Source organism: Durio zibethinus, chromosome 19 (genome assembly GCF_047325235.1).
Source record: "Durio zibethinus cultivar Kanyao isolate XHJ-2024 chromosome 19, ASM4732523v1, whole genome shotgun sequence".
In the NCBI taxonomy this organism is placed as follows: domain Eukaryota; kingdom Viridiplantae; phylum Streptophyta; class Magnoliopsida; order Malvales; family Malvaceae; genus Durio; species Durio zibethinus.
The window spans coordinates 8,538,931-8,548,645 of NC_143180.1; the positions used below are offsets into that span (position 1 = coordinate 8,538,931).

Here is a 9,715-nt window from a genome sequence, read left to right on the forward strand (position 1 = left end):
GTGTGCCAATATTCTCTTCATCTTACTCTTTTGCAGGGTCTCAAATAATGAACATGAAGATAATCATGGCAATAATCTTGGATTTGATTTTGAAAACTTAATTCATGTTAATGAACTTGATAATGAGGAAGATTCAGATAATTACACACTACCTCCTGATTTGTTAAAATTAATGGAACATAAAGTAAGCCAATTGAACCCTATCAAGAAACTACTAAATCAGTAAATTTAAGAGATAGTGAAAATAAAAAAAAGGTTAAAGTTGATACATCCCTTTTACCAATTGAAAGGCAGAAGCTAGAAGAGCTGCTTCGAGAATATGTGGATGTATTCGTATGGTTTTACCAGGATATGCCAAGACTTAGTACTGATATTGTAGAACATAAGTTACCTTTGAAACCAAAATTTAAACTAGTACAGCAAAAGCTAAGGCGCATAAAATCAAAGATGCTGTTGAAAATTAAAGAGAATGTGAAAAAGTAATTTGATGCAAGATTTTTAAAGATGGTAAAATATCCCGAATGGGTAGCCAGCATAGTATCAGTTCTCGAGAAAGATGAAAAAGTGAGAATGTGTGTTGATTATTGAGACCTAAATAGGGCAAGTCCCAAAGATAACTTTTCTCTGCCTCATATCGATACTCTAGTAGATAATACTGCTAGGCACTCCACATTTTCCTTTCTGGATGGTTTCTCAAGCTATAATCAGATCAAGATGGCTCAAGATGATATGGAGAAAACCATATTTGTGACCATGTAGGAGACATTCTGTTATAGAGTCATACCTTTTAGGTTAAAAAATACTAGTGCTACTTATCAAAGAGTAATGGTGACTCTTTTTCATGACATGATGCATGAAAAGATAGAAGTGTATATGGATATATGATTGTAAAATCTCATGAATGAGAGGATTATGTAGTCAATCTTCAAAAGCTATTCGACAGGTTGAGAAGATTTCAATTGTAGTTGAATCCTACTAAATGTATATTTGGAGCCAAATTAGGAAAACTATTGGGCTTTGGTCAGTGAAAAAGAAATCAAAGTTAATCCAGATAAGATACAAACCATCCAAAACTTATATCCTCTTCATACCTCAAAAGAAGTACAAGGTTTCTTAGGGAGATTAAACTATATTTCTCACTTCATCTCTCAACTCACTTATAAGTGTGATCCTATTTTCAAGCTTATTAAAAAATATGATCATGAAGAATGGAATGACGAATGCCAAGAAGCTTTTGATAAGATAAAAGAATACTTGTCAAATCCACCTGTATTAGTGCCGCCAATGCCAGAAAAACTTTTAATTTTGTACTTGACAGTGCATGAAAATTCAATGAGATGTGTGCTAGGGTAAAAAGATGAAATTGATAAGAAAGAATGAGTAATTTACTACTTGAGTAAGAAATTCACTGATTACAAGTCTAAATATTCACCATTAGATAAGATGTGTTGTGCATTAACCTGGACAGCTCGAAAGCTTAAACAATACATGCTTTATCACACTACTTGGCTCATAGCAAAGCTGGATTCTATTAAGTATATCTTCAAAAAGCCCTCATTGACAAGAAGAATAATACGATGGTAAGTTATGCTTTTAGAATATGATATTGTTTATATGACTCAAAAGGCTATTAACGGGAGTGCAATAGCTAAATTCCTTGCTGATCATGCAGTCGAAGATTATGAGTAAATGAAATTAAATTTTCTTGATGAGGATGTGATGGCCATTGAAGAAAATGAACCTGTTGAAAAATCATGAAGGATGTATTTTGATAGAGCTACTAATGCTTTGGGTCATGGTATTGAGGCAATTTTAATATCTCCTGACAGGCATTATTACCCCATCACAGTCAGGTTAAATTTTAACTGAACAAACAATGTAATTGAATATGAGGCCTATGTTATGGGTCTACAAGCAGCATTTGAAAAGAAGATCAAAGTATTAGATGTGTTTGGAGATTCAACTTTAGTTATTTATCAGTTATGAGGTGAATGAGAGATAAAAGACTCTAAGTTGATCCGGTACCATAAATACATCTCTGAATTGGTCAAGCAATTTAAAGAAGTTCAGTTTGAGCATCTACCCAGAGAGGAAAACCAAATTGTTGATGCACTGGCTACTCTAGCTGCAATGATTAAAATAGATGCAAATACTGAAATCCAACCCATCAAACTGAAAGTGAAGAATGTACCAGCACATTGCTCAGGTGTCAAAAAAGAAGTTGATGGGAAGCCATGATATCATGATATCATGCAATACATTAAAAGCTAGTAATACCTAGAATATGTAACAAAAAATGATAAGAGGACTATCAGAAGATTGGCTATGAGTTTCTTCATTGATGGAGATATCCTTTACAAAAGAGGTTGAGATTAAGTGCTCTTAAGATGTGTAAATGTATCTGAAGCAAAAAAGATTATTAAAGAAGTGCATGATGGAGTTTGTGGGGTACATACAAATGATCATATGATGGCTAGACAAATTATGAGGGCTGGCTATTATTGGTTGACAATAGAGGGTGACTGTATTGATTATGCTAGAAGATATCATAATTGTAAGATTTATGCTGACAAGATTCATGCTTCACCATCAACATTACACGTTCTAGCTCCTCTGTGACATTCTCAATGTAGGGCATGGATGTCATCGATCCTATTACTCCAAAAGCTTCTAATGGGCATAGATTCATCTTTGTGATGATTGATTACTTCACTAAGTGTGTAGAAACTGCATTGTATGCTAGTGTGACCCGATCCGTGGTATGCAAATTCATAAAAAAAGAGATAATATGTAGATATGGGCTTCTTAAGACAATTATTTTTGATAATGCCAAAAATTTAAATAGCAAAATGATGAATGAAGTTTGCACTCAGTTTAAGATTCGTCACCATAATTCAGCACCATATCGTCTAAATATGAATGGGGCAGTGGAGGTTGTAAACAAGAATATCAAAAGAATCTTGAAGAAAATGATTGATACTTACAAAGATTGACATGAGAAGTTACCTTTTGCTTTGTATGCTTATAGAACGTCAGTTCAAACATCTACTAGAGTCACCTCATTCTCTTTCGTATATAGAATGAAAGCTGTGTTACTGATCGAAGTGAAAATTCCCTCATTAAAGTCCTCATGGAGGTAGAGTTAGAGAAAGCAGAATGGATTCAAAATCGCTACGAACAATTGAACGTCATTGAAGAGAAAAGACTTACAGCATTTTGTTATGGTTAATTATATCAAAAGAGGATGATGAGAGCACATGACAAGAAAATTCATCTCCGTTGCTTTAGGGAAGAAGACTTAGTGCTAAAAAGAATCCTTTCAAATCAACATGATAATAAAAAAAAATGGACACCAAATTAGGAAGGCTCGTATGTGGTGAAAAATACCTTTTCTGGTGGGGCATTAATTTTGGCAGAGATGGACGGAGGTGATTTGCCTTCTCCAATAAATTCAGATGCTGTAAAAAACTATTTTACTTTAAAAGAAAAAAGAAAAATGATGACCTATCTAAGCTAAAAACCTAAAAAAGGTGACTTGGATATGAAAGAGAAGCATCATCAAAAAAAGATCCCACAACATTGGGGCAAATGTAGTTTGACAAACTCTGAAGAATTAAAAAAATCATCTAATTTAGTTTTAGAAAGAAATCTGAGAATATTTTGCTCTTGATTATCTTCTTGGGCACCTTTATTTCAACTCAAACATTTTTGTTGCCATGCACTTATTATCAGTCTAATGAAATATGTTATCTTTCATTTGAAAATAATACCTATCCATTCCTCTATTCTCATTTGATATTTTCGCTCACCATACAAATAAGAGAGATGTGTGATTGCATTTTGTCTTGAACTTAAAATGATGGAAAGAAACAGAGACACAAAAGATCTCAGCATTACTTTTTTTTTAAAAAAAAATTGACAAAGGCAGATGAAAAAAAATGAGAAAAGCATGACAAGACATTGATGTTGCAAACTTTTGAAGAAGAAAAATATTGTGGTCAGATGTTAAGAATAGATTGGTCATACAAGATTTCTGATAAAAGAAGCTAAAAAGCGAGAGATTTCAAGAACCTTTTTACTACAATGAATAATTTTGATTGCATTATATGCATTACATTTAGAACACTTAGTACATGTATCAATGAGTAGTTTTAATAAGGATAGAGACTTTCTATTTCCTAATGAAAAACAAAATCAAACAAAAGATTTCAAAAGAGAGAAATTTACTTGTTCAAAGATAAGAACTTGATTTGGTGCTTTTTTGGATGAGATTTTTAAAATTGTCAAGCCTCTACTGAGAGAAGCTTTTTACAAATGAAATTTTAAAGTTGTTGAGCCTCTGCTGAGAGGAGCCCTTTTCAAGATGAGAATTTTTAAAGTTGTTAAACCTCTACTGAAAGGAGCTTTTCCAAGATGAAAGAATTTTTAAAGTTGTTGAGCCTCTGCTGAGATGAGCCCTTTTCAAGATGAAACCTCTGCTGAGAGGAGCCCTTTTCAAGATGAGAATTTTTAAAGTTGTCAAACCTCTGCTGAGAGGAGCTTTTTTAAGATAAGAATTTTTAAAGTTATTGAGCCTCTGCTGAGAGGAGCCATTTTTAAGATGAGAATTTTTAAAGTTATCAAGCTTTTACTAAAAAAAGCTTTTTCAAGATGAGAATTTTTAAAGTTGTTGAGCCTCTGCTGAGAGGAGCTTTTCTAAGATGAGAGATTTTTTTTAAAGTGGTTGAGCCTCTACTGAGAAAAGCTTTTTCAAGATGAGAATTTTTAAAGTTGTTGAGCCTCTGTTGAGAGGAGCTTTTCCAAGATGAGAGAATTTTTAAAGTTGTCAAGCCTCTGCTAAGAGGATCCCTTTTTAAGATGAGAATTTTTAAAGTTGTTGAGCCTTTACTGAGAGGAGCTTTTTTAAGATGAGAGATTTTTTTTTAAGTTGTTGAGCCTTTGCTCAGAAAAGCTTATCCAAGATGAGAATTTTAAAGTTGTTGAGCCTTTGCTGAGAAGAGTTTTTCCAAGATAAGAGATTTTTTTTAAAGTTGTTGACCCTCTGTTGAGAGGAGCTTTTTCAAGAGAATTTTAAAATTGTTGAGCCTCTGCTTAGAGGATCCTTTTAAAATTTCAAAAATGTTACTGAACTTCTGGAGCCTTAAAAAAAAATCTTTTTTGCTCAATTTTTTTTCTTTCAGAACAAAATGGTTGTTTATTTGTTTTTGTCTTATTCTTGATTCTCAGAAATAGACAAAGAGGGACAACTGTAAACATCATTTTTTAAATTATTATTATTATTATATTATATATTTTTTTATTTTTCTTTTCTTTTCTTCTTTTTTTTTCTTTTTCCTGCTTCTTTTCATATCCAATTCGGCTTGACAAGATCTAGTGCATTAAATGCACTATCACCAAAGTCTACAATCTCAGCGGTTGCCACCACCGGCAGCCGCCTAACACGCATGACAAGCATGAATTTTCAGTTGAAAAAAATGGGATTTGAATCCCAGAAGATCTGGGATTTGAATCCCAAAAAACTTTATAAAATAGAGCTTGTTATTTGCAAACAAAAAGAGGAAATAGAAAAGAAAAAAAACTGTAAAAAATGTTACAAAAAAAAAAGAGCTTTTTGTCCAAAAGATTTTTTTTCCAAAAACAAAAAAAAAAACAGAAATAGTCCCCTGGAACGAAGAACCCCGCACCAAAATACACCTATAAAAACACAAAAAAAAATTTTTTTTGGCGAAAACTTCTAAGCTAGATCAACATCGATTGAAACTTTTTTTAAAAAAAAATCAAGCTCAGATTTGGACTTAGGGGCTCTTAAGGAACAATTTGGGAGATTTTAAGATTTTTTAACCACCAGCGATGACGGTCGGTGACCGACGAATGGCAATGATGACGGCAAAGGCACAGCCGGTCGACCACCTGTGTTTGGTCGAGAAAAAAAAGGAAAGAGGATATTTTTTTCTGGAAAGGAAAAAATGAATGAAAATTTTTTTTAACTTTTATATAGAAAACCAATAGCCAAAACGACACCGTTTCAATAAAACGCCCAAAACGACGTCGTTTTGAGACTTGAGGATCCGCGCGTCGACCAGCAACCCGACCCTGGATCCGCGTAACCGACCCGACAACTCGTTCTCTCTTTTGACCCTCAATCAATCTAGGTGAATCGGACCAGACTGTCGCTGAACCGTCGAATCGCCCAGACCAGACTAGACTAGCATCGAACTGATCAAACCGGTCCAAACCCTCTTTGACCGGATCATTGACCAATTTGGTTCAGGTAAAAAAAAATTTTTTTGAATTTTTTTTATAAATTGTTTTTGTTATTTTAATTATTATTATTAATATTTATTTATGTAAAAATGTTTAAATTTACCAAAATAAATTTCTATTGTTTTATAATATTAATTAATATAATAAAAAATAAGAAAAAAGAAAATTTTATCCGATGATAAGATTTAGAGGTACTCCGAGTAGTGATACATATGAAATCTCTAGGTGAAAAGATTTTTTTTAATACTACCAGTGTATTGGAGTATTTATAAAAAAATTTTCAATGCAATAAAATTTTTTTTCTTATAAAATAATAAAAATTAATTAATATATTAAAAAATAATAATATAAATAACGAAAAAAAAAATTTTATCCAATAATGAGATTCTAAAAATATTTTGAGTAATGATGCTTTACGAAATCCCTAAGGTGAGAAGACTTTTTTAAAATATTATCAGTGTATTAAAATATTTATAGAAAAACTTCATTACAATAAAAAAAATTTTTTCTTCAAAATTAAAAATAAAACAATTAATAAAATTTAAAAAAAAAAGAGAATAAAATGTGTGCATCAATATGTTATTATTTGTATTGCATACATGACATAATTTTTTACAAAAAGTAAATTCAGACCTCCAAAGATGAGATTTTAAGGTATTTCGAGAAGCGATGCCTAAGAAATCTCTAGGTGAAAAAGAGTTCTTCTAATGTTACCAATGCACTATAATATTTTAAAAATTATTTCAATAAAAGGCTCTAATTTATTGTTCTCGAATAATATTTGAATATAAAGACAATAAATAAAAAATAAAAAAATCAAGAAAGTTAATTTTCAAATATTGAAAATAGGATTATTTTTTATCAAAATCAAAGGATAACACATAGTTAATTAGTACTGTTTTAAACAGGCGCTATGGGGGTGCTAATCCTTTCCCACACGTAACCGACTCCCGAACCCAGACTATTGCGCGACCCTAAAATTATTTTTTTAATAAATTTTAATTAATTTTAAGATTTCATTAAAATGATATGTTTTAATAGATGGCCAATCGCACCTAACCAAAAAAAAATTAGTGACGACTTCGTTATTTTTTTTATTTTGTTTTCAAATTCGTCGGACGAACACAAAACCGTTACGACAATAACAATATGCCGAATTGAGGATATCGCCGCCAATACCCCTAAAGCTGAAAAGATTGTGGCAATCAATTTGTTCTCTCGTAACAAAATTCCCTACTTAGAGGGCTTGAAAGTAACGTTGTAGAAGACCATTGGCAAAACAAAATGAAGGGTATGCATTCAAATACCCCAATTACAACATTGAGAGCTCCGAAACAAGGATACATCGCAGCCAGAGTTGTTGCCATGACCACAGAAAATGACCTGCAAACCAATCTGGGTACATTATTTCGGATGGAGATCTGTGCACCTATAAACTCGCCCTCATGTGCTTCATTTGTCGGTTGCAAATAAACCAGAAAGGACCATTGGAGTTTGGCAATTAGATAATGAAATGAAGACTATTTCCAGCTTTTCTAGACTGCTTTAATTTGGTCAAAATTTCCCAAAGCTGGAGCTTAATCCTTCATCAATTTTCTTTTGTAAAAAATTCTCATGTTAGTATAAAATCATAAGCAAAACTAGCCAGAGGAAACAATGTGCCACAATTGCCTTCAATTATGACTTTGAGTTTTTTTTTTGCAAGCCCTGTAAGAATATGGTCCGGACCTGAATGGTAAAAACTACATGATCCAACAGATTGAAATAATTTATCTGCGAAATGCCCTTCCTTCCATAGAATAGTCCTTTGCATGTGTATTCTTAAAATTTCCTGAGAATGACTCACTTTTACTTGTAGATGATGCTTTCAGTAAGGTACTGCCAGTATCTCAGTTGTTCGAGGACTTCTTGCCAACGTATATTGAACTAGCAGCTGCACATGCACTATATGAAAGACAGAGGACTAGAGAAATCATGGTGATATGCCTCAGGGAGTATAAGGATGGGATTGGGGCTAGAATTAGCGTTAGGACACAAAACAATAACGAATTGGTAGAGTTGTATCCTCTCCTTCAAGCTAGATAACTGATAAATATAATGCTAAAACCAATAATAACATATATCTATTGAGGACAGGATGGGATATTCATCTGATTTGTGTCATTTTGCTATATTCAGTTAAGCATCAGATTGACTGGAAGTAAAACTAACCATCATAGTCAGACTGACCTTCGGATTCTGTCCTCTAAGCATGATACAAGCAATGACTGCACCATAGCATAAGCCCAAACCAAACTGGATTGGACCAACAAAGTATCTGCCCCATCGCGAGCGTGTAAATTACAACCATTAACTCATTAAAATCTTCTCCATTTCGCAAATTCTGATCAAGAGGTCCTCATCAAAATTAATGTTATGTGGAATTGCAGAAGTAAAACAAATTTGTAAGCCGCTGATCAACATACTTAGTATTCAACCAACCTAATAGATCAGTCGCCATGTCCCGAATCCAAGGCTGGCGATGCCCAAACTGACCGTGGTACTCTAAAACCAGTGACAAGAGATTATAAGCATAGAATGTAACAAGACCTGCGATTGTCAGACACATCACACAAGCAAACCAGCTCATAAAGCATTGGAAGACTCAAAAGTGCTGGAGCTACAATTAATGTTGTCAAGTGGTATCCACAATGTAACCATGATCCTACACCATTATTATAGCACTTGACTTTAATAAATGGTTAAGAGAAACGTATTAAAGCCCATCAATTTAATGGTTTTTACCTTAGCTCTGGAGTTAAGCACAAAAAGTGCTCCAACATCATGCTTTTCTGGAGAGTTGTTTGGATTCTCCTTCCATTTCTCTTTCAGTTACGTTTGGGTAGTTGGAAGATGGGTTCTCATTTTTCTCATTTCTATTTTTAATTCTGGTCCAAAACCCCGTATGAATGGACTGGGTTCCATGCATTGTGATGAATGATGATAGAATCTGTTTTGTTTTTATTTTGTTTTAATTTCTTAAATGATGATTTTTATATCAATGAATGCATGGACATTTTACATTTAAAGAAAAAGCAGGAAAGCAACCTCAACCGCCTGGAAATCAAGCAGTCACTTTTCAAATGGGAAAAATTTCAATGTTATGGAAGGATTTAATTAAAATAAAAAGATAGATTTGACAATTCGTATAATTTATTTTGTATGTAATATTAAATTAGTATCTCTATGATGTATGAATTATCTTTATTTATATAAATATGTATAAAAATATAAATTAATACTATTTAATCACTTACATGTTAAAATATATAATATATATATTATAATTAAGACATCAAATCAAAATAAATTGATTATAATTATCTTTTGAATTTAAAAAATATATATAATAAATGATGTTTGTGTTTTTGAATTAAAAAAATTAAACAATTATAAAAAAATGGTTACCAAA

The 9,715-nt window shown here is 32.4% G+C and overlaps 1 pseudogene; it reads right to left on the minus strand.

Moving 5' to 3' along the window:
• Positions 1–8,067: 8,067 nt before the first annotated feature.
• Positions 8,068–9,005, minus strand: LOC149513425 (GABA transporter 1 pseudogene; annotated as a pseudogene).
• Positions 9,006–9,715: the final 710 nt, after the last annotated feature.